Here is a 22,857-nt window from a genome sequence, read left to right as displayed (position 1 = left end):
AGATGGAAATATGGAAAAACTCTGGAATATGGCAATATCAATCTTGGAAATGTCATCATTGAATCAGTAGCTCTTGTCTCAGGACTTAAACACAATCTGCTAAGTGTGAGTCAAATCTGTGACAGAGGTTATCATGTAGATTTCTTTGAAGAACACTGTGAAGTTGTAAGTAATTCTACAGGCAAAGTGGTTTTGAAAGGCTACAGACATGGTAACATATATGAAGCAAGACTTTCAATAAACTCTGATGGGTCTGCAATCTGTCTGTTAAGCAGATCATCAATTGAAGAAAGCTGGAATTGGAAAAAGAGACTCTCTCATTTAAATTTCAACAACATAAATGGCTTAGTAAAGAAAGATCTTGTGAGAGGGCTGCCAAAATCAGTATTTGCTCCTGATGGCCTTTGTGATTCATGTCAAAAGGCAAACAAAGAAAATCTTCATTCAAGAGCAAAACTGAATCCTCAATTCTTGAGCCTTATCACTTACTGCATGTTGATCTATTTGGTCCAGTCAATGTCATGTCCATTACAAAGAAGAAATATGTTATGGTTATAGTGGATGAGTATACAAGATACACTTGGGTGTATTTCTTGCACAAGAAGAGTGAAACTGCATCTACTCTAACTGATCATGTCAGACAGCTGGATAAGTTTGTCAAAGATTCTGTTAAAATAATAGGAAGTGATAATGGCATTGAGTTCAAGAATTCAATCATGGAAGAATTCTGCAAAGAGCATGAAATAAAGCAGGAATTTTCTGCACCTGGAACTCCACAGCATAATGGAGTTGTAGAAAGAAAGAACATGACTCTCATTGAAGCTGCACAAACTATGCTTGATGAAGCAAAGCTAGCAACCTACTTTTGGGCTGAAGCTGTGCAGACTGCTTGTTTTACACAGAATGCTACACTCATAAACAAGCATAGAAAAACACCTTATGAGATGGTGAAGAAAAAGAAGCCAAACCTGAAATACTTTCATGTATTTGGATTCAAGTGTTTTGTTCTTAAGAATCATCTTGAACAACTGACAAAATTTGATCTAAAAGCTGATGAAGTAATTTTTGTTGGATATCCACTTTCCACAAAAGCCTTCAGAGTCTACAATTTAAGAACAAGGGTTGTCATGGAATCTATCAATGTCTCTTTTGATGATAAAAAGATTACTAGACTTGAAGATTTCAATGATCATGATCAGCTGAGATTTGAAAATGAAGTTTTAAATTCTGATTCTATAAATTCTAATGATATAAATCCTGATCCTGTAAGTTCTGACGGGTTAAACTCTGATGTCATTGAAACTGTGATAATTACTCCAAAGGAAAATGCACCTGTTCAGAGGGAGCAAGTTAATGATCCTACCACATCTCAAGACTCTCAAGAAGCATCAGAACCTGTCACTGGTTCTTCAAGTTTTGATTCATCAAGTTCTGATGAGCCAAATTCTGATAATTCCGGAAACTCTGATTCTTTAATTCCTGAAGGATCCAACTCAAATTCTACAATTTCAGAGAGCATAACTTCAGGGGGAGCATCAGAAAATGCTAATGGAGACAGCATGGATCATGGGGGAGAATCCAGTTCTAGAGATCAACTTCTATCTGCAAGGAAGTGGACTAAATCACACACACCTGGCTTAATAATTGGAAATCTTGAAGCAGGTGTCAGAACTAGAACAACAATATCAAATGAATGTCTCTATCATTCCTTTCTATCTCAGACTGAACCAAAGAAAGTGGAAGAAGCTCTTCAAGATGCTGATTGGGTGCAAGCAACGCAGGAAGAGTTAAATGAATTTGAAAGAAATAAAGTCAGGACCCTAGTGCCAAGACCAAAGAACAGATCCATTATTGGCACAAAATGGGTGTTCAGAAACAAAACTGATAGTGATGACATAATTACAAGAAACAAAGTAAGGCTGGTTGCTAAAGGTTACTCTCAACATGAGGGTATTGATTATGATGACACATTTGCTCCAGTTGCTAGATTGGAAGACATAAGAATCTTTTTGGCTTATGCTGCTCACAAGAAGTTTAAAGTCTTTTAAATGGATGTGAAAAGTACTTTTCTCAATGGAGAATTTGATGAAGAGGTATATGTTGAACAACCTCCAGGATTTGTAGATCCAAAATTTCCTAATCATGTCTACAGACTTGATAAAGCACTTTATGGCCTTAAGCAAGCTCCAAGAGCATGGTATGAAACTTTAGCTCAATTCCTTCTGGAAAGTGGATTTAATAGGGGCACAATTGACAAAACTCTGTTCTACCTCAACCATGGAAAGGACTTACTTTTGGTACAAATATATGTTGATGATATCATTTTTGGTTCTACAAATGCCAAACTCTGTGAAAGGTTTGCACAACTAATGCAGTTAAGATATCAAATGAGTATGATGGGAGAACTTAGCTATTTTCTGGGTCTTCAAGTCAAGCAAAATGAAGAAGGTACTTTCATAAATCAATCCAAGTACACCAGAAATTTACTCAAGAAATTTGGAATGTAAGATAGTTCAACTGGAGCAAGTTAAATAAAGACACTGGAGCATCAATAGATATTATTAACTACAGAGGTATGATTGGCTCTTTACTCTATTTAACTGCAAGTAGACCTGATATCATGTATGATACCTATCTTTGTGCAAGATTTTAGGCTGATCCAAGAGAACCTCATCTAATAGCTGTGAAAATAATTTTTTAGTACCTCAAGGGTACAGCTGATCTAGGATTGTGGTATCCTAGAGAATCAGATTATAAGCTAATAGGTTACTCAGATGCAGATTTTGCAGGATGTAAAATAGACATGAAAAGAACTAGTGGAAGCTGCCAATTTCTTGGAGGCAGATTGGTTTCTTGGTTTAGCAAGAAACAAAAATTAATTTCCACATCAACTGTAGAAGCAGAATATATTGCTGTAGGAAGCTGTTGTGCACAGATTCTTTGGATGAAGAATCAGTTACTGGACTATGGGTTAGAAGTTTCTAAAATATCCATTTACTGTGATAATCAAAGTGCTATTGCTATGACAGGTAATCCAGTTCAACACTCAATGACAAAGCACATCAGCATTAGGTACCATTTCATAAGGGAACATGTGATGGAAGGTACAGTGGAATTGCATTTTGTCCCAACAGATTAACAACTGCAGATATCTTCACAAAACCACTATGTGAAGCTACCTTTACAAGACTGGTAAATGAACTTGGAATGGTTTCAGGTTCTTTCTCAAAATCTGCTTAGTTTTTATTCTCATGCATCAGACTTTATGATCAGTGTTTACATATTGTCTTATCTCTATGTAATCTGTGCTTGAATTATAATATTTTAAATACTGATTGTTATCAGATGTGATTCTATATACTCTGATAGTGTTTTGAATGTTCTGTGACTATTCAATCCAATGAGGATAATTTGTTAGATGCTGACTTAATATTCTTTAACAAACTACACATCCCTTGTTTGAATTAGTTATTTTTGTGGAAATCCATAACACAAGCAAAATTTGATTTTGATCTTAGTCAAATTTACTTTGTGTATCTTATTACTAAGTCACAAACTAGATTTTTTCTTCTTATCTGTCAAATTCTGATATCAGTAAATCTTAAGGATGAACTACATGCTTGATAAGCCTCATTTATCTGAAGAAACCAAAAGGAAAGGAAAGAAAAATTGAAGTCAGGTATTCCTTTGAGATCTAGAGTAAATATGTGAAAGGGAAGACCCAAGTGCATTGCTGGTATTAAGTTATATGCATTAGAAAAGCAAATAAATTTTTGTTAGTCCCTTAACAATGCAACAAGAATTATAGAAGGGGGGTTGAACCAATTGTTAGTCCCTTAACAATGCAACAAGAATTACAGAAGGTGGGTTGAATGGAATTCTTGAAACTTTTTCACAAATAAAATTGTTCTAATGTAAATATATATATATATATATATATATATCGGTGTGAATTGATTTACAGGGTGCGGAATAATAACTTGAAATGAATCAAAACACAAGTAATTAAAAACACAAGTCTTTAAAAACTTTATGGTGGATCTGAATGTATCCACCAGAGATATATAATATATCAAGAGAACTCTGTATAGCAAATAGCTCACAGCTGCTTACAAATGAACAACTAAGAATACAGAGAAATACTGAGAATACAACTTACAAATATTTCTCTCTTATTTGCTTAGTTTCTTAGTTAGTTGTTCTATTTGCTGCTTCTTGGTTTATATATCACCAAGATTACAAAACAATAAGACAAGATAATAAAACAAAACTTATCAAGTCTAATACTATGCTACTTCATTACTCTATTCTAGCATCTTTGAATATCTTCATAATAGCATGGAAATGGCAATGCTTCTTTGTTCTCTAAAACCCAGTTGAATAGGCTTCCACATTCCATATGCATACACTCGACGCATGTGACTGTGTTGTCACTGTCAACATATATTTGAATTCTTTATCCGTCGGATTCATGATCATCCGTCGAGTTCATGATCATCTGTCGGGTTGTCTAGTTGATCATCCGTCGAATGGCATTGTTGTTTATCCGTCGGGTAGCAATCTAGCACTTGACTTCATTTCATTTATGCAGGATTACAAGATATCATCTATGTAATTAACCTATTCTGCATATATAGATAAAGTAAACATGACTTGAGTACTACTTACAGAATCTAAACAATGTGTATGAAGAAATGTGCTACAGACTTATTGTTACATAAGCTACTCACTCGATGGATAATAAATCATCATCCGTCGGGACTATATTGTATCATTTGTCGGGACTATAATCCTTATCCGTCGAGTGCTACAATTTTCACTAAGTAAAATCTACCAGGGTGTTTTGTTAATGAAATCATCAAGTTCACAACATATACACAACAATCTCCCCCAATTTATGTCTACTGGAATTGTAGCTATAAATTAAGAGAAACTTGATGATAACAAAACACCCTAAAAATACAACTTTAAAAGTAGATAGATAAAATTGTAAAGTGCTTCAAATAACAAAATATACAAAGTTTAGCTCACAGTCTTTTTCAAGGTGCTCCTCTAGCCTGAGCAGATTTATCTAGTTCCTTGAAGGTCTGGATCTCTTTCCAAGCTTTCTGTTGTTTTCATCTATCTGATTTTGGAGCTGTCTGTGGAATTCCAGTTCATCAGATTCTGAGAGATTTAGCTTTTCTTGCATCTCCAAGAGAGTTTCATTGCTAGAGAAGCTCAATTGGTCTTCTAATCTGAAAAATCTTCTGACTCCTTTGTCATCCATGAACTCCATCAGCCAGTAGGGCCTTAGATTACTCTTTTCCCTGTGTAAGGAATAATTAGAGTCTTTGGGAGTGCATCTTTAGCTCTAAAACTCCTCAGTTCTTCAATCTTCTTTAGAACCAATCTTCTTGCAGTTACATTGAACCCAAAGTTCTTCTTGAAAGATAAATAAACCTTTATCAGCACAGCTTGGCTTTCTTGAAGGATCCTGTGAAGTGGCCATTGGATCTCCTTTCCTCCCTTGTACTTGAAAACTAACCTTTCAGGTAGATTTCTGTATGCATCAATTCCTCTCACTTCTTCTAGTTCACCCAGATAGAGATTTAGGTAAGAGAATTCCTTAATATCACACAAGTACCTGTAATCTCCCTTGTAGACTTTAAATTTAGCTTGTACTAGAGATTTTGATTTGAGAGGTGACAACTTCACTTTCTTGACTGCCCTTGACTTTGTTCTCTTTGGCAAATTGAAGTCAGGAATTGACAGGCTCTCCCAATCTATTGGTTCATCCTTAGGCACAATAGGTTCACCATGAATGTTCCTGTGAGGATCCACCACCTTGATGTCTTTAAATACCATAGTGGGTTTTGATGCTTGAGTTGTAGTTGAAGGGGATTCCTTAGAAAACTGGTCCTTCAATTCCTTATTAACAAAATCCAGTTTCCTTTTGGTTCTTTTGGCCAATTCCTTGTATCTTAGAGACTTCTTCTGTTATGATTGAACTTGCTTCTTTGGATCTTGGGATTCAGTGATTCCAGATGGCTGAGAAGGAATCTGTTGTGATGGTCTCACAGCTTGTAGCTTGGCCAAGATAGCAGCTTGCTCTTTCTTTTGCTTAGCCCTTTTGGCATCTAGAATAGCTTGCTTCTTTTCCTGCTTCAATCTTGCCTTTTCTTCTCTTTTTGCTTGAGCAAATTGAGGATGTCCAACCACCACACAAATTTCTTTCCCATTCTTGAAAACTTTAGCAATTCTTCTCTTTAAAGCTGAATTAGCTGGATCCTTGTAGAAGGCAATTGACCTTGACAGAAGTTTCTTCTCATCAGGTTTAGGTGTCTTATACACTGTATCCACAGGGTTCTTCAATGATGATTTTGGATAGTTCACCGTTGGCTTCAAAATAATTTCATCCTTTGGAGATTTGATGCATGATGGCTGTCCTCTTTCCAGATAGTTCATGCTCATTTCATTCACGGAGATCTGTTTGACTTCAGAGTGATGAATGGCTGACTTAACTGGCTCCTATACTAGCCCAAACTTCCTTTGAATGTCCTCATCAATTTTTTCCCAGTTGATAGGCTTCAACTGCTCCTTTTCAGCTGCTCTTATGTTGGCTGCTGCTGCATTGATCGGATCTATACTATCTGTTATTGGTGGCTTGGTGAATGTAATTGTGGGCACAATTACTTTACTGATTTGAATTTGAAGCTTCTCCCCCTCACTTGGTCATTTCTCCCCCTTTTTGTTATCATTAAGTTGAGTAGAGGAGGTTTGAGCAACCACCAATTTCTGAAGTAAATCTGTTTGTTGGGCTCGATGAAGATGAATGGCTGTTAGAGATGCTTCCATAGCTGACATTCTTGTATCCAAAGCATCTATCTTTGTTGCTAGATCAGAATTTTTCCTTAGTTGCCTCTTGATGTCAAGCATTGTGGCTTCTGGAAGCTTAGAATCCATTTTGTCTGAAAGAGCCTTCTTTATTTCATCAATATCACCCTTGATCGTGTTAACATCTCTAGCATGTTAGAAGCCTTGAATTTGTTATAGTTACAGAGAAGGAAGATGTGCTTGAAGGAGCTTCTTGGTGTTGGTATTTGTAGTGGTTTGAAGAGCAGTATTTGTCTGATTGATTAGTTAAATCAGGGTTGTCTTGAAGTAGTGCTCATCACAGTGCTTTGAAAATGCCCATGATGGCATTCCTGATCTAGAACTGGAACCTACTTCTCCCCCTATGTCCAATACCTCTTCTTCACTATCTCCACCTTCATCATCAAAGAAATCTGCTGAACCACCAGTCTCATAATCCACATCACCAGCTGTAGAAGGCAAACCTGTGATGGCATCCTTAGCCCTTAGCATTGACTGAGTGGTATGTACTAGATTGAGCATCCTTTCTGCATTGTCATTGCCCTGGCTAGTTGATAAGCTGGAACAGGGTGAGTAAATGCCTCAACAACAAGGGAGGTGGAATCTATAACTGTAACGACCGGGAAATTTACGTTGTATTATATCATATTTGTAATAAAATATGTATTAATATGTCAGTTATGTGTGATTACTTGTTAAACCCTAATTGCTATGTGTTACGTGTATTCCGTATCATTTCTGTATTTTTAAGGTATTTTTCAGATGGTTTATATCGTATTCAAAGGTTTCATTTCAAACGTTTTGCAACCCAAACAATGATTTTAAAGCCAGTATTTCAAATAAAATAATGGGCCTTATTTTTCATCAAACGGCTTTTACAATCGCAATATTCTGAACATCTAGATATTTTATAAATTTTCTCGTTTTACGAAAAATGACTTTTCCGGGCCCCATTGGGTGTTAAAACCCCCATAAAAATCACATTTTTATTTTTATAAAATTATATGACTTTTATTTATACCATTTCTTTGTATTTTTGAATTATTCACAATTTTTGGGAATTTTTGGCATATATATTGTATATATAAAATATTTATAAATTAAATTTTAATACCCAAAAATTATGAAAATTAGGGCCAAATATTTTTATTAAATGTATAATTAGCCCCTTAATTTTATTTAAGAGTATTAATTTTTCAGCTATAAATACCCTAATTATTATTAATTTAATTAATTAAAATCAGAAAATTCAGCAAAATCCCCAAATTCCAGAAATTAGGGTTTGGTGTTCTTGAGATTCAACCAACGATTTCATCGTGATTCCGACCTCCAAATCAGACATGTAAGTAGTCGTTGCAAAGCTCTTGATCTCTACTTTCTAATTCTGTTATCAATTTTGAGTTTTATTGCTTCAATTTTTAATTCGATTTTTTAGGGTTTATGTGTGATTTGGGCGTTTTTGATTCAGGAATCGTTTGATTGTTTTGATGATTTGTATAGCTTTGTCTTGAGTTTAGGAATGATTTTGAGTATTCAATTGATTGGTATAACCCCAGGAGGGTATGGTTCGAGTTCATGGGTTTAGCCGAATTTTTAATTCGATTTTCTGTGATTTTGAGTAATCTGAGATTGTTTTGGTTATGGGGGTTTGATTGTAGAAGTTAATAGCTTTATTTTGATATATTAATCGTAATTTTTCATGTACGGAATCGTGATTTTGAGTTTTGACCGGACTTGTGTTTGATTTGATCGGAGAACTAGTTGTAGGGGTTATTAGATTATGATATTAGTTTAGTTGTATTCCTCGTGAAATTCTGAACAAAAACCCATCAAACAACGATTCGAACGGTGCTGGTATTGCCTGGAAATCAAGTTCGCCGGACTTGGGTTGAAGGTCGCCGGATTTTGAACGTTTTTCGCCGGAGAAGATGGTGTAGGCGGTGTTGAGGATCATCGAGGCTAGGGCTGAACTACAGGAAGGTTCTGGAAGAGATTCGCGTTGCAAACGGAGCAGAAACATCACGTTAAGCTCGCGATTTAAGCTCGCCGGAGTCCGGCGAGGAACCGCCGGAAACTGGAGATTTTCCAGAAACCGGTCGTGTTCTTCCCGACCCGGTTAGCCATCCCTGACCCGGTTGTTAACCCGGAAAACAACCCGGTTTCAATCCAATAAAACCCTAACCCCTTTTCTGATTTCTGTTTCTGAATTTTTATTATTTAATTATATTTTATAAAAACAGAAATTAGATTTATTAATTCTGAAAATCAATTAAAAATTAGTTTTTAAATTATGTAAGATAGTATTAATAATTCTTAAATTATTTTCGTAATTTATAAATTCGAATTTAGTGATTTAAGTAAGTATTTAATTATTTATTTAATTATTTATCTATTTATTTATTAATAGTTAATAATTAATAATTAAGGATTAAATTTATCGAATATTACAGGGAACGATTCGATAAATAAGGGAATAAATCGAATAACTCGTAGTTATACGAGTAATTGAACGATAAGTTCGATTATTAATATTCAGACGATAGATAATTATTCGTATAATATCGTAATAATTATTCGTAATGAATAATTAAATACAGATAATTAATTAAAGCGTATACGTGTAATAATAACAGTAATGTTTCGATAATTATGCGAGAAACGCGAATAACTCGTGGAAATACGAGTAGTGGATCATTGCGTTGAAATATGGTTCGAATAATGACTCAATTATTCAGTAATTATCGTACCAGTTAATGATATCGATTATTTATTTATAAATAATCGATCTAATCGAATAAATAACGAGAAGTTGTAGATATTTGTAATAAATTATGATTAATCCTAATAATTTGGGATTAATTATTTTAAATTATTAAATAATTATTTATTAATTCATTATTAGTTATTTATTTATGAAATATTAAAAAAAAGTGATTAATTATTTCGATAATTAATCACATAATTTTCAATAAATCATAACTTCTTCGTTTTAACTCCAAAAATTATAAAAGAATTATTTTTGACTTTGATTTTTCTTAAATAATTATTTAAAAATTATTTTAGGATTTAAAAGGTTATAATAATTATTTATATTGAATAATAAATTGAATTATCAGTGTTTAATTGATAATAATTCAACCGTTAGTCCGATTCGAGTGAAACGAAAGCCATTTTACTCAGAAAAATGAATTCTTTTTATTAAAAATAATATGAAGACCTAATTTCTTCTCGAAATTAGTTGACTTTATTGATTGCTTGATTATCAGTCGAAATATGCGCCGGAACGAGTCCGAAAAATTCCGGAAAAATGGGAAATGAAGCTGAAGGTGATCAACGGAGCAATCAGCGAGTCGATTTTGATTCTAAAAAAATTATTTTAACTATAAAAATGATTATGTGCTTATGTGCTTATGTGTATTATATGGTTAGTCGAGTCTTACTTGCTTATATATAATATAAGAGTCAGTTATAAGCGCATGGGTAGATAATAGGAACGAAATGAAGTCAATTCAAGATGCAAATTGAAGTACAAGATGACTTAATCAGTCTATTTTGCTAACAGAAGCTAAGCCAGCAAGGCAGGTCAAGTATGGGATAGACAAAAGTGATTAGATTGCAGTAAGTCGCGCAGAAGGCAAGTTTCTCCCCTATTCTAATTTCAGAATAGTAATATTCATTTCAAATTCTTATTACGCTTATATTCCTTCAATTTCTTTATTCATATTTCAGTTAGATTCTTGAATTATTCTTTTCATTTGAATTCATTATTCATATTCCAATTGTTACTCACAATTATTGATATATTCTGGTGATTAGAATATATCAAAGCATACCGATTTGTTCCGGTTGCTATTCCAGGGACTGGATAATACTACTTTTGGGATTAAGTCTACTTAATCCTAAGGACCGGGACATAACCGGATCCTTAAAACGGGCCGTAGTGCCTGGGTGCCCGACGGGATCTATATAATGAGATATAGATCTGCACTGTATCCTGGCTGATCAGCAGGGTATAGCTGCGAATTTGAGTCCAGTTTAGTTCAATTGTATTCGCCAGTAAAGGCCTTCTTTCGATTCTTATGAGGTTATATCTTTGCAGATATACCTGGGTTACGGATTCAATTATAATGCTTTAACACTGTTTATATTTTATGGACTTGTTGAGCAATTTTGGCTCACCCCTTTTTGTTGTTATTCACTTTATTGTTTTCAGTTAAGAAGGAATATGAAACCCATCAGGACACGAGTGGTAAAGAAGCGGGTCAAGCCTCGGGATCCTCTCATACCCAAGGTGTTGATCCCAATTCAGGAAGAAAGTTTTGAGTTGCCCGAGCAGGTGGAGTGTTGATAGATAGTATGTGTGTTTGAATAAAAGCTGAACTTAGTTTAAAAATAAATTAGACAATGGTCTGTAATAAAGAGAGTTGCGAGATTTTAAATGTTGGGTTGTAATAAAAGTAGTTAGTGGTTCTTGTTTTCATTCTTCAACCTAGAAGGTCCTGGTTAGTGTTAAAGGGGTTTAATTTCATTTCTTTGTTATTTATTAATAAGCTTGTACAAGTTTGGTGATTAGCTCGTAACCCCCAGACTTATACCCCGGGTCTGGAGGGCGTTACAGTTTGGTATCAGAGCTGTAGGTTTGGTCCCTGAAAACAAGAACATTAGGACTAAGATAGGATAGGGAGATCACATAAGATAGGGATAGTCAAATTAGGAAGAATAGTATTAGGATTTAGGTCAAATTAGAATAGGGAAATATAAATCTTAGGATTGTTTAGTGACCTTTTCTTTTCTTTGGTATATTATCAGATGGCATCTTCTGGTTATTCTGCATCTTCCGAGAGGACAGTCACTGGGCCAGCAACACCAGTTATACCTCCAGTATCTGAGTATATGTTTCCTCCTTTACTACCTCCACCACCATTGCCACAGGAGCCGGTACCACCAGTTCAGGGGATAGTTCATGACCCCATAGAGATGTTTGATCCATTTGAGTTCTTCGAGCCGATGGTTCCTTTACCTATTGAGCATCAGTTTATACCAGGTATTGAGCAGGAGTTACCACCACCACCTTTGTTACCTCCTATACCAGTGCATGTCCCAGAGCCAGACATAGTTCAGATGATTCCAGTCGAGGGGATGGGAGAGCATGATGTGGATCTACAGTCAGGTTTACCACAGCAGGGTACAGGTATTCCGAGGGTTCCTTCATAGGAGTCAGTAGGTCAGATTGCTCAGCCGCATATGGTACCATACCATGAGTATAGAGTTATGAGGGATGATATGGAGTATTGGCGAGCACAGTGTCGAGAGATTATGCATCTGTTTGATCAGAGGGACAGAGGACCGTTAGCGGCCCTACAGCCGGATTATTACATGAGACAACGATTACAGTCAGTGTTGATGAGTGCTACTTGGGAGCTTGATGAGTTGACCCAAGACGGACCTCCTTCTTTTGTAAAGTTCTATCGGATATTCCGCTTGGCACAGACTTTGGTCCAGGCATTTAGAGAGGAGCTTAGGCGTATTCCGCCTGGGTTCTGAGACAGGGACAGTTGAGACGGTGACTCCAGAGTACATGTGTATATAGAGACAGCGTAGTATAACCTAGTGAGTAGTGTGTATGTGTGTATCAGTAGTTTAACTTGTAGTAGTAGTTTAACTTGTAGCGATAGTGTGACTTGTAGCCGTAGTGATGACCAGCAGAGCGAGACTTTTTGTATCAAGCATTTACACCTGAGGCTGGTGTCATATATATAAGCTGAACTTTTCAAGTTTCTTTTATTTAAATTTCAGTCTTTACAATTTACAGCATTTACTTTCATTTTATTATTTTACAGAAAAAAAAAAACGAAACCGAAAAGAAAAGAATAAACATTTTATTTAATTGTTTACATTTCCAGTTTTTACATTCAGTAACTGTTTTCTTTAAATAAACCATGTTATTAATACATGATAAATTGTTTTCCACTACATACTGTCGATTGTTTATTAAATTGTCAAATAAATATCACCTGTTTTATTATCAGAAAAAAATGGCACCAAAAAGAAAGACTAGGGCTGAAACCTCGAACAACAATTCCGAAGGTCAGACTAATGAGACCATGAACAAAATGTTCTATCTGATGCAACAACAGATGGTAATGATGCAGCAGCAGATACAACATCAGCAACAACAGATACAATAATAAATGTTACAACAGCCACCTCGTCCTGAGCCTCAATTACCACCAATATTACCTGTTGTTACTTTTAAGCAGTTTCAGTCGGTTAAACCTCCAGAATTTGATGGGTCTACTGATCCTATTAAGGCCACCACCTGGTTAAAAGAAATAGAGAAAACATTTGCACCAGTGAAGATAAGTGAGGACCAGAAGACTGATTTTGCTAGTTACTTGTTGAAGGGAGAGGCAAATTATTGGTGGGAATCTAAAAAGGCATTAGAGGGTGAAGATGTTATTGCTTGGGATAGGTTTAAAGAGTTATTTTTAGAAAAACATTTTCCTCGCTTTGTGAAGAATCAGATGCTGATAAAGTTTTTAGAGCTGAAGCAGGGAAGTATGTCTGTAACAGAATATGAAGCCAAATTTAATGAATTGGCTAGGTTTTTTCCAGAACAGGTTGACACTGAAGAGAAACGAGTGCAGAGATTTTAAGAGGGATTACGACCATGGATACGTGGACAGGTTGCAGTCTTTGAATTAATGACATATACTGCTGTAGTCCAGAAAGCTTTGATCATCGAAGGGGAAAGTGAAAGGTCTCAACGAGACAGAGGACAGGGAAGTTTCCAAGACCGTTTCAGCAGGAAGCCGGGATTTCAAGCCCGGGCAAATTTGAATTTCAAAAGGATAGGACAGGGTACACAAAAAGCAGGTAATCATTTCCAAACCTCCAAACAACAGGGAATTGTTAAGGTTCCAGTGCCATATTGCAAAACTTGCGGACGCAAGCATACCGGCGTATGTATAAAAGCAGATGTGACATGTTTCAAATGCAAGCAGAAAGGGCACTACTCTAACGAATGTCCAAAAGGAAAAACAGCAGAAATCACTTGCTATCAATGCGGAAAGAAAGGGCATATCGCTAGGAATTGTAAAGGACCAGTAATGGCAGCCAGTATTCCAAAAGTATTGGCATTACCTCCGCCACCACCGCCGAATCAACCCAAAGTAAGGACTTTTAACATGACCATGAAAGAAGCAGTGCAGAGTCCAAGTGTGATTGCAGGTACGCTTTTGGTAAACTCCGTAGATTCCAAAGTATTAATTGATTCTGGAGCTACCCGTTCATTTATTTCTGAAGAATTTCTTGATAAGTTACATTACAAAATCGAATGGTTGGGCGAGACGTTAATCATAAAATTAGCGAATGACGACCAAGTTCCAGTAGATCGAGTATGTCCTGCGTATGATGTAGAAATAGCTGGACATCATTTCTCTGTAAACTTAATTCCTTTTAAGCTAGGAGAATTTGATGTGATTTTGGGAATGGATTGGTTAGCGTATCATAAGGCTCAAATAGATTGTGCGAATAAGAAAGTGAAATTGCGAACTGCGGAAAATGCAACGGTAATATTCAAAGGCAAAAAATAGCGGAAGAAATTTCTCACCGTGATGCAGACCAAACGATTGCTTCGACAACGATGTGAAGCGTACATAGCTTACGTGTTAGATATTGAAAAAGGAAGTCCTAGAATAGAAGACATCCCAGTTGTATGTGAGTTTCCGGACGTCTTTCCAGGCGAGCTTCCAGGGTTATCGCCAGATCGAGAAATCGAATTCACAATTGATCTAGCACCAGGCACAAAACCAGTTTCGAAAGCTCCGCATCGAATGACTCCAGTCGAGATGAAAGAATTGTCAACGCAACTGCAAGATCTTCTAGACCGAGGCGTCATACGACCTAGTGTATCCCCATGGGGTGCACCAGTGTTATTTGTGAAGAAGAAGGACGGCAACATGCGATTATGTATCGACTATCGAGAGTTGAATAAACTCACTATTAAGAACAAGTATCCTTTACCGAGAATTGACGATTTGTTCGACCAGCTAAAATGAGCTGCATGGTTTTCAAAGATAGATTTGCGATCAGGCTATCATCAATTGAAGATTAAAGCTGAAGATATTCCTAAGACTGCGTTTCGTATGAGATATGGACATTATGAGTTTCTTGTAATGGCATTCGGTCTGACAAACGTGCCAGCTGTATTCATGGATTTGATTAATAGGATATTCAAGAAATATTTGGACCAATTCGTGATTATATTCATTGATGACATTTTGATTTACTCCAAGACAGAAGAAGAGCATGCAGAACACTTGAGAATAACTTTGGAAATTCTGAGGAAAGAGCAATTATACGCAAAATTCTCAAAATGTGAATTCTGGATAAGGGAAGTACAATTTCTGGGGCATATCATCAGTAGAGAAGGCATCCAAGTCGATCCAGCAAAGATTGAAGCCGTGTTGAATTGGGAAAGACCGAAGACACCCGCAGAAGTTCGAAGTTTCTTGGGATTGGCAGGATATTATCGAAGGTTTGTCAAAGATTTTTTAAAAATAGCAACGCCGCTGACCAAGTTAACACGAAAAAGTGAAAAGTTTGGATGGAATGATAAATGTGAAGAAAGTTTTCAAGAGTTGAAGAATCGGTTGGTGACTGCACCAGTACTTGTATTGCCAGACGAGCAAGGGAATTTCGTTATTTTCAGCGACGCTTCGTATCGCGGGCTAGGATGTGTATTGATGCAACACGGTAACGTCATCACATATGCTTCGAGACAACTTAAACCTCATGAACAGAAATATCCTACGCATGATTTGGAATTGGCAGCGATTATATTTACATTGAAACTTTGGAGACATTATCTCTACAGTGAAAGATGCGAAATCTACACGGATCATAAGAGTCTGAAGTATATCTTTACGCAAAAGGAACTGAACATGCGACAACATCGATGGCTGGAATTGATAAAGGATTACGATGTTACAATCAGTTATCATCCAGGAAAAGCAAATTTTGTAGCGGATGTGTTGAGCAGGAAAGAAAGACTGAATTGGTTAACTTCATGCGAAGAATTGGCCAAGGAATTCGACAAATTAGAAATTGAAATTCATATTCTCAATGATTCTACAGAAGCTATCTACACTATGACCTTCCAACCAGAGTTGCTAGAAAAGATTTGCCGTTGTCAAGATGAAGTAATGAGTCAAGATGACGACCTGACGGAAGAAGAGATCACAACTCAGAAAGATAGTGAAGGAATTTTACGCTTTGTGTTGATAATCTGGATCCCTAATGTGGTAGAATTAAAAGAAGAAATAATGCGAGATGCGCACAATTCGAAGTATTCCATTCATCCAGGAAGTACAAAAATGTATCGCGATCTAAAAGAAAACTTCTGGTGGCCGAACATGAAAAAGGAAATAGCAGAATGGGTGAGTAAATGCTACACATGCCAGCGAGTTAAAGCGGAACATCAACGTCCGAGCGGGTTATTGCAACCGTTAGACATTCCAGAATGGAAATGGGAACATCTAGCGATGGATTTTGTAGTAGGACTACCAAGGACTAAGGCAAATCATGATGTGATATGGGTAATCATTGACAGACTTACGAAGTCGGCACATTTTCTACCGATTAACGAAAGATTTTCGCTCGACAAATTAGTGCACATGTATCTTAAGGAAATTGTGATGCGACATGGAGTCCCAATATCTATCGTGTCTGATCGAGATCCTCGTTTCAACTCAAGATTTTGGAGACAATTTCAAGAATGCCTTGGAACGAAATTAAACATGAGTACTGCGTATCATCCGCAAACCGATGGGTAAAGTGAAAGAACTATTCAAACGATTGAAGACATGCTACGAGTTTGTGCGATCAATTTTAAAGGCAGTTGGGATGAACATCTACCCCTAGTGGAATTTTCTTACAATAACAGCTATCACGCCAGCATTGGAATGCCACCGTATGAAGCACTATATGGGAGAAAATGCAGATCACCAATACACTGGGATGAAGTTGGAGAACGCAAAATTTTGGGTCCAGAATTAATTTAGTAGACAAAGGAAAAGATTGAACTTATTCGGAAACGACTCGATGCAGCGCAAAACAGGCAACGCAAATACGCAGACCAAGCAAGGAAGGATATAGACTATCAGGAAGGAGAACACGTATTACTTAAAATATCGCCATGGAAAGGATTGACCAGATTTAGCAATAAGGGTAAATTGAAGCCACGATATGTCGGACCATTTGAAATTTTGAAGAGAGTAGGAAAGCTTGTATACGAATTAGCTTTACCGCCTCATATGCAACATATTCACAATGTGTTTCACGTGTCAATGCTTAAGCGATATAATCCTGATTCTAGGCATGTAATAGAGTATGAACCGATAGATATTCAACCTGATTTGTCTTTTGTAGAGCAGCCGGTAAGAATTTTAGACCGGCAAGAGAAAGTGTTGAGAAATAAGTCTGTACATTTAGTGCGAGTGTTGTGGAGAATTCCTATGGTTGAAGAATCAACCTGGGAACTTGAAAGTGAAATGTTAGAGATATACCCTCATTTGTTTTCATAGAAGATTTTGAGGACAAAATCCTATTAAGGGGGGGGGGGGGAGAATGTAACGACCGGGAAATTTACGTTGTATTATATCATATTTGTAATAAAATATGTATTAATATGTCAGTTATGTGTGATTACTTGTTAAACCCTAATTGCTATGTGTTACGTGTATTCCGTATCATTTCTGTATTTTTAAGGTATTTTTCAGATGTTTTATATCGTATTCAAAGGTTTCATTTCAAACGTTTTACAACCCAAACAATGATTTTAAAGCCAGTATTTCAAATAAAATAATGGGCCTTATTTTTCATCAAACGGCTTTTACAATCGCAATATTCTGAACATCTAGATATTTTATAAATTTTCTCGTTTTACGAAAAATGACTTTTCCGGGCCCCATTGGGTGTTAAAAACCCCAAAAAAATCACATTTTTATTTTTATAAAATTATAGGACTTTTATTTATACCATTTCTTTGTATTTTTGAATTATTCACAATTTTTGGGAATTTTTGGCATATATATTGTATATATAAAATATTTATAAATTAAATTTTAATACCCAAAAATTATGAAAATTAGGGACAAATATTTTTATTAAATGTATAATTAGCCCCTTAATTTTATTTAGGAGTATTAATTTTTCAGCTATGAATACCCTAATTATTATTAATTTAATTAATTAAAATCAGAAAATTCAGCAAAATCCCCAAATTCCAGAAATTAGGGTTTGGTGTTCTTGAGATTCAACCAACGATTTCATCGTGATTCCGACCTCCAAATCAGACATGTAAGTAGTCGTTGCAAAGCTCTTGATCTCTACTTTCTAATTCTGTTATCAATTTTGAGTTTTATTGCTTCCATTTTCAATTCAATTTTTAGGCTTTATGTGTGATTTGGGCATTTTTGATTCAGGAATCGTTTGATTGTTTTGATGATTTGTATAGCTTTGTCTTGAGTTTAGGAATGATTTTGAGTATTCAATTGATTGGTATAAACCCCAGGAGGGTATGGTTCGAGTTCATGGGTTTAGCCGAATTTTTGATTCGATTTTCTGTGATTTTGAGTAATCTGAGATTGTTTTGGTTATGGGGGTTTGATTGTAGAAGTTAATAGCTTTATTTTGATATATTAATCGTAATTTTTCATGTACGGAATCGTGATTTTGAGTTTTGGCCGGACTTGTGTTTGATTTGAGCGGAGAACTAGTTGTAGGGGTTATTAGATTATGATATTAGTTTAGTTGTATTCCTCGTGAAATTCTGAACAAAAACCCATCAAACAACGATTCGAACGGTGCTGGTATTGCCTGGAAATCAAGTTCGCCGGACTTGGGTTGAAGGTCGCCGGATTTTGAACGTTTTTCGCCAGAGAAGATGGTGTAGGCGGTGTTGAGGATCATCGAGGCTAGGGCTGAACTACAGGAAGGTTCTGGAAGAGATTCGCTTTGAAAACGGAGCAGAAACATCACGTTTAGCTCGTGATTTAAGCTCGCCGAAGTCCGGCGAGGAACCGCCGGAAACTGGAGATTTTCCAGAAACCGGTCGTGTTCTTCCCGACCCGGTTAGCCATCCCTGACCCGGCTGTTAACCCGGAAAACAACCCGGTTTCAATCCAATAAAACCCTAACCCCTTTTCTGATTTCTATTTCTGAATTTTTTTTATTTAATTATATTTTATAAAAACATAATTTAGATTTATTAATTCTGAAAATCAATTAAAAATTAGTTTTTAAATTATGTAAAATAGTATTAATAATTCCTAAATTATTTTCGTAATTTATAAATTCGAATTTAGTGATTTAAGTAAGTATTTAATTATTTATTTAATCATTTATCTATTTATTTATTAATAGTTAATAATTAATAATTAAGGATTAAATTTATCGAATATTACAGGGAACGATTCGATAAATAAGGGAATAAATCGAATAACTCGTAGTTATACGAGTAATTGAACGATAAGTTCGATTATTAATATTCAGACGATAGATAATTATTCGTATAATATCGTAATAATTATTTGTAATGAATAATTAAATACAGATAATTAATTAAAGCGTATACGTGTAATAATAACAATAATGTTTCGATAATTATGCGAGAAACGCGAATAACTCGTAGAAATACGAGTAGTGGATCGTTGCGTTGAAATATGGTTCGAATAATGACTCAATTATTCAGTAATTATCGTACCAGTTAATGATATCGATTATTTATTTATAAATAATCGATCTAATCGAATAAATAACGAGAAGTTGTAGATATTTGTAATAAATTGTGATTAATCCTAATTATTTGGGATTAATTATTTTAAATTATTAAATAATTATTTATTAATTCGTTATTAGTTATTTAATTATGAAATATTAAAAAAAAGTGATTAATTATTTCGATAATTAATCACATAATTTTCAATAAATCATAACTTCTTCGTTTTAACTTCAAAAATTATAAAAAAATTATTTTTGACTTTGATTTTTCTTAAATAATTATTTAAAAATTATTTTTGGATTTAAAAGGTTATAATAATTATTTATATTGAATAATAAATTGAATTATCTGTGTTTAATTGATAATAATTCAACCGTTAGTCCGATTCGAGTGAAACGAAAGCCATTTTACTCAGAAAAATGAATTCTTTTTATTAAAAATAATATGAAGACCTAATTTCTTCTCGAAATTAGTTGAATTTATTGATTGCTTGATTATCAGTCGAAATATGCGCCGGAACGAGTCCGAAAAATTCCGGAAAAATGGGAAATGAAGCTGAAGGTGATCAACGGAGAAATCAGCGAGTCGATTTTGATTATAAAAAAATTATTTTAACTATAAAAATGATTATGTGCTTATGTGCTTATGTGTATTATGTGCTTAATCGAGTCTTACTTGCTTATATGTAATATAAGAGTCAGTTATAAGCGCATGGGTAGATAATAGGAACGAAATGAAGTCAATTCAAGATGCAAATTGAAGTACAAGATGACTTAATCAGTCTATTTTGCTAGCAGAAGCTAAGCCAGCAAGGCAGGTCAAGTAAGGGATAGACAAAAGTGATTTGATTGCAGTAAGTCGCGCAGAAGGCAAGTTTCTCCCCTATTCTAATTTCAGAATAGTAATATTCATTTCAAATTCTTATTACGCTTGTATTCCTTTAATTTCTTTATTCATATTTCAGTTAGATTCTTGAATTATTCTTTTCATTTGAATTCATTATTCATATTTCAATTATTACTCACAATTATTGATATATTCTGGTGATTAGAATATATCAAAGCAACTAATTATTACAATTATTTGGATTTTGAAGTTTTTATTGGTTTGGTAGCTTTGGTAGGCAACTGTTGGGTCATTGATACAGTTTCTATAACTACACTAGAACTCAAAGAAACTAGTGAGGTTGGAATAGTAGTAGGGATAGATGAACTTACCTCACTTACCTGAGGTGCTTCCATTATAGGGAAATAGAAGAGTGGCACCTTCTTGTGATGATTTGCCCTATTCAAATATGCAATAATCCTTCTCTCTTGAACCCAACAATCTAATTTGTTGTTTGGGTTCTCAAGCACAATTTCCTCACAGAGGTGGTTAGCTAACATCATGAAAAATCTAGCATAATAAACACTTTTACCCCTCTTGTTTAACTCTCCTAATTTAAAACCCAACTCAAATAGAACAAGTTCACTAAAATTAAAGTACTTATCTGTAACTAGCATGTAGAGCATGTTAAGCATGGAAATATTAACAGAATCAAAATTATTGACTTTACCAGAAAAGACCTTGGTCACTATATCACACATTAAACTCCATTTCTTCCTAAGACCCAATCACCTAATGTCACTCAACTTAGAAGTAGAAAGAGCATAGTTAATGGAATTAAGCATATTAACTATATCAGTATCTATGTGTGGTGAGGTCACATTATTGTCAGGAATTTTGAAACATGCTTTGATAATATCACTATTAATACATAATTTATTACCTTTGATAGTGAGTGTGATGGTCTTATCAGTTGAGTTGTATGTTGCAATGGTCCACATCACTTCAACAACTTCACAAAAGATGGTGGGTGATTCCAGCATGGCGTAGTTAAACTTGCAGTTCTTCACAAAATCCATCATTTTGTGGTAGTCACCAGAATGCTGAATCCCCTTGTTCACTAAGGCTGTGAAGTTATTCTTCTCATAAATGAACCCCGTTAGAAACATAATCTTGACAACAGGCGCCATTGTTAGAGAATAAGAGCTTGCAGAGAGAGAGAGTAAGTGCTTTGATTGAGAAAGAAATTGAAGCAGATAATTTGAGAATGATAAAAGAAAAGCAATGGAAATGAAATAGGCTTTTATACTATCTCAAAAATAACTGCCAAAAATAATAAAGTAAAATAAAGTAGCCAATTAAAATTGCCTAAAATAGCCGTTTAAAAAAAATAAACTGTAAAAATTCCATCAATTATCCGTCGTCTTATGCTTACAAACTGTAAGTATACTCGATGCATACTGTTCAAGAAATTAACGGCTAGGATTAAGACAATTCGACGAATGAGGATAAACTGTTATCGGTCGAGTCATAAGATATTCCAGAAAAATAATTGATTTTTATTAGCAAATAGTATTCCGACGGATGATCAAACTCGATGGATAAAGATCATCCGCCGAGATGTAAATTTTGACTTAGCCAAAATTTTATCTATGACTGAAAAATCAATTTAAATTTCTGGCTGCATTACAACTTGCAAATTATCTCATAAAGATTTAAGAATAATTAAGCATACCTAACTCACTTACCAACCTTGAGAAGGTGGATTCATCCAGTGGCTTGGTAAAAATATCTGCAAGCTGCTTCTCACTTGGAACAAAATGTAGTTCCACAGTACCATTCATTACATGTTCCCTTATGGAGTGGTACTTGATGTCTATGTGCTTTGTCCTTGAATGTTGTACTGGATTTTCAGTGATGGCAATTGCACTTGTGTTATCACAGAAAATAGGAATCCTTTCAACTTGCAAACCATAGTCTAGCAGTTGATTTTTCATCCATAAAATCTGTGCACAGCAACTGCCAGTAACAATATATTCAGCTTCAGCTGTTGAAGTAGAAACTGAATTTTGCTTTTTACTGAACCATGACACAAGTTTGTTTCCTAGAAATTGATAGGTTCCTATTGTACTTTTTCTATCAATTCTACAACCTGCATAATCTGAATCTGAATAACCAGTTAGATCAAAACCAAAATCTCTAGGGTACCAAATGCCAAATTTTGGTGTTCCCTTGAGATATCTGAAAATTCTCTTAATAGCTACTAAGTGAGATTCTCTAAGGTCAGCCTGAAATCTAGCACATAAACATGTAGCAAACGTTATATCTGGCCTACTAGCTGTTAAGTACAGAAGTGAGCCAACCATGCCTCTATAACTTGACATATCCACAGA

This window comes from Apium graveolens, chromosome 7 (assembly GCF_009905375.1).
Source record: "Apium graveolens cultivar Ventura chromosome 7, ASM990537v1, whole genome shotgun sequence".
Classification (NCBI taxonomy): domain Eukaryota; kingdom Viridiplantae; phylum Streptophyta; class Magnoliopsida; order Apiales; family Apiaceae; genus Apium; species Apium graveolens.
This window is presented reverse-complemented; position numbering follows the sequence as displayed.